The sequence below is a fragment of the Odocoileus virginianus genome, unplaced genomic scaffold (genome assembly GCF_023699985.2).
Source record: "Odocoileus virginianus isolate 20LAN1187 ecotype Illinois unplaced genomic scaffold, Ovbor_1.2 Unplaced_Scaffold_14, whole genome shotgun sequence".
Taxonomy (NCBI): domain Eukaryota; kingdom Metazoa; phylum Chordata; class Mammalia; order Artiodactyla; family Cervidae; genus Odocoileus; species Odocoileus virginianus.
Genome location: NW_027224276.1, coordinates 1,576,787 through 1,580,726, shown reverse-complemented (window position 1 = coordinate 1,580,726; position 3,940 = coordinate 1,576,787). Strand labels below are relative to the sequence as shown.

Here is a 3,940-nt window from a genome sequence, read left to right as displayed (position 1 = left end):
GTTTCCTGACCTGCATACAGATTTCTCAAGAGGCAAGTCAGGTGGTCTGGCATTTTCATCTCTTTCAGAATTTTCCACAGCTTATTGTGGTCCACACAGTCAAAGGCTTTGCCATAGTCAATAAGGCAAAAATAGATATTTTTCTGGAACTCTCTTGCTTTTTCGATGATCCAACGAATGTTCATAATTTGATCTCTGGTCCCTCTGCCTTTTCTAAAACCAGCTTAAACATCTGGAAGTTCATGGGTTTACGTATTGTTGAAGCCTGGCTTGGAGAATTTTGAGCATTACTTTGCTAGCGTGTGAGATAAATGCAACTATGCGGTAGTTTGAGCATTCTCTGGCATTGCCTTTCTTAGGGATTGGAGTGAAAACTGACCTTTTCCATTCCAATCCTATATGATGAAAAGGACATCTTTTTTGGTGTTAGTTCTAGAAGGTCTTGTAGGTCTTCATAGAACCATTCAACTTCAGCTTCTTTGGCATTAGTGGTTGGGGCATAGACTTGGATTACTGTGATGTTGAATGGTTTGCCTTAGAAATGAAATGAGATCATTCTGTCATTTTTGAGACTGTACCCAAGTACTGCATTTCAGACACTTTTGTTGACTATGAGGGCTACTCCATTCCTTCTAAGGGATTCTTGCCCACAGTAGTAGATGTAATGGTCATCTGAATTAAATTTGCCCATTCCAGTCCATTTTAGTTCACTGATTCCTAAAATGTCAGTGTTCACTCTTGCCATCTCCTGTTTGACCACATCCAATTTACCTTGATTCATGGACCTAACATTCCAGGTTCCTATGCAGTATTGTTCTTTACAGCATCAGATTTTACTTTCAATACCAGACACATCCACAACTGGGTGTCATTTCCACTTTGACTCAGCCTCTTCATTCTTTCTGGAGCTATTTCTCTACTCTTCCCCAGTAGCATATTGGACACCTACAGACCTGGGGAGCTCATCTTTCAGTGTCATATCTTTTTGCCTTTTATACTGTTCATGCGGTTCTCAAGGCAAGAATACTGAAGTGGTTTGCCATTCCTTTATCAATACAAACTTAGACAGTGTGTTAAAAAGCAGAGACATCACTTTGCCAACAAAGGTCTGTATAGTCAAAGCTATGGTTTTTCCAGTAGTCATGTATGGATGTGAGAGTTGGACCATAAAGAAGGCTGAGTGCCAAAGAACTGATGCTTTCGAATTGTGGTGCTGGAAAAGACTCTTGAGAGTCCCTTGGACTGCAAGGAGATCAAACCAGTCAATCCTAAAGGAAATCAACCCTGAATATTTAATTGGAAGGACTGATGCTGAAGCTGAAGCTCCAATACTTTGACCACCTGATGCAAAGAGCTGACTCATTAGAAAAGATCCTGATGCTGGGAAAGATTGAAGGCAAAAGGAGAAGGGGTGGCAGAGGATAAGATGGTTAGATAGCATCACTGACTCAATGGACATGAATCTGAGCAAATCTGGGAGACAGTGAAGAACAGGGGAGCCTGGCGTGCTGCAGTCCATGGGGTCTGAAAGAGTCAGACAAGACTTAGCAACTGAACAAAAACATGATCCTTTGTATTTCTGAACATGAAACATCTGATCCCGGAGTTTTGTTTGTTGAGAGCTTTTTTATTTGTTAATTTCTATTTACTTATTTATTTAGTTTTATTTATTTGGTTGTGCTGGGTCTTAGTTGCAACACGTAGGTTCTTTAATTTTCATTGCAACATACAGAATCGTTAGTTTTGGCATGTGAGATCTTTTAGTTGCAGCATGGACAATTTTTTAGTTGGGGCATGCAGAACCTTAGTTGGGACATCATTCTCTTAGTTGTGGCATGTGGGATCTCATTCCCTGACCAGGGATCAAACCTGGGCCCCCTGCATTGGGAGTGCAGAGTCTTAGCCAGTGGACCACCAGGGAAGTCCATATTGGGAGTTTTTAAATCACAATTTCAGCTTCAGTACTTATGATTGGTCTTTCATATTTTCTATTTCTTCCTGGTTCAATCTTGGGAAATTGTACCTTTCTAAGAATTTGTTCATTTCTTCCAGGTTGTCCATTTTATTGGCATATAGTTGCTTGTAGTAGTCTCATGATCCTTTGTATTTCTGTGGTGTCAGTTGTAATTCTCCTTTTTAATTTCTAATTTTATTGATTTGAGTCCTTTCCTTTATTTCCTTGATAAGTCTGGCTAAATATTTATCAGTTTTATCTTTTCAAAAAAGCAGTTTTTAGTTTCATTGATCTTTGCTATTTTTTCTTTGTCTATATTTCATTTTTTTTCCACTCTGATATTTATGATTTCTTTCCTTCTACTAACATTAGGTTTTGTTTCTTCATCATTCTCTAGCTCTTTAGGTGTGAGATTCAGTTGTTAATTTGAGATTTCTCTTGTTTCCTGAGGTATGATTGTATTGCTATATATAAACTTCCCTCTTAGAACTTCTTTTGTTGCACCCCATAGGTTTTGGATCATGTGCTTCCATTTTTATTTGTCTCTAAGTATTTTTTTATTCTCTCTTTGATTTCTTCTTTTGTTCAGTAGCATATTGTTAAGCCTCCATGTGTTTGTGTTTTTTACAGTTTTTTTCTAATTTCATAGTGCTGTGACCAGAAAAAAAAATGCTTGATATGATTTCAATTTTCTCAAATTTACTTAGGCTCACTTCATGGCCCAGCATGTCAGTTCTGGAGAGTGTTCCACATGCACTTGAGAAAAATATGTATTCTACTGCTTTTGGATAGAATGCTCTATAAATTTCATTTAAGTCCCTAGAGTCTAATGTGTCATTTAAGGCCTGTGTTTCCTTATTGATTTTCTGTCTGGATGATCTGTCCTTTGATGAAAGTGGGTGTTAAAGTCCCCCACTATTATTGTGTTACTGTTGATTTCTCCTTTATGGCTGTTAGTATTTGCTTTATATATTGAGGTGCTCCTATGTTGGGTGAATATACATTTACAAGTATTATATCTTCTTCTAGGGTTGATCCCTTGATAATGATGTAGTATCCTTCTTTGTCTCTTGTAACAGTCTTTATTTTAAAGTCTATTTTGTCTGATATGAGTATTGCTACTCCAACTTTCTTTTGATTTCCATTTCATGGAATACCTTTTTCCATCCCCTCACTTTCAGTCTGTATGTGTCCTTAGGTCTGAAGTAAGTCTGAAGTGAGTCTCTTGTAGACAGAATATATACATATATATGGATCTTGTTTTTGTATCCATCAGCTAGTCTATGTCTTCTGGTTGGAGCATTTAAGGTAATTGTGAATATCTATGCTCCTATTGCCATTTTTTAATTTGTCTTATCTGTTTTTTTAGGTTTTCTCTTCCCTTCCTCTCTTCCTCTTTTCTCTTCTGGTTTGTTGGCCCTCTTTAGTGTTATCTTTGGATTTCTCTTTCTTTTGTGTGTGTATATCTATTTTAGTTTTTGCATTTGCTATTCCCATGATGTTTTGATATAGCAGTTTATGTATGTGCAAGGTTGTTTTAAATGCTCTTCTCTTTCCCACCTAAAGTAGGTCCTTTAGCATTTGTTGCAAAGCTGGTCTGGTGGTGCTGAATTCTCTTAGCTTTTGCTTGTCTGTAAAGCTTTTGATTTCTCTGTCAAATCTGAATGAGAGCCTTGCTGGGTAGAGTATTCTTGGTTGTAGTTTCTGCCTTCTACTGTGCCACTCCTGCTGGACTGCAGATTTTCTGCTGAGAAATCAGCTAATAACCTTATTGCAATTCCCTTGTATGTTATTTGTCATTTTTCCATTGTTCCTTTTAATATTTTTGTTCATCTTTAATTTTTGTCAATTTGATTACATATGTGTCATGGTGTGTTCTTCCTTGGTCTTATCCTGCCTCGGACTTGGTGCTTCCTGGTCATGGATGACTATTTCCTTTCCCATGTTAGGGAAGTTTTCACGTATTACCTCTTCAAATATTTCTCA

General features: G+C 37.4%; 1 non-coding gene across 1 annotated transcript; it reads right to left on the bottom strand.

Annotated features, from left to right (window-relative positions):
* Positions 1-1,848: 1,848 nt before the first annotated feature.
* TRNAG-CCC (transfer RNA glycine (anticodon CCC)) lies at positions 1,849-1,921 on the bottom strand. Its single transcript has one exon. It is a non-coding gene; the product is annotated as a tRNA-Gly (tRNA).
* Between the last annotated feature and the right edge of the window lie 2,019 nt (positions 1,922-3,940).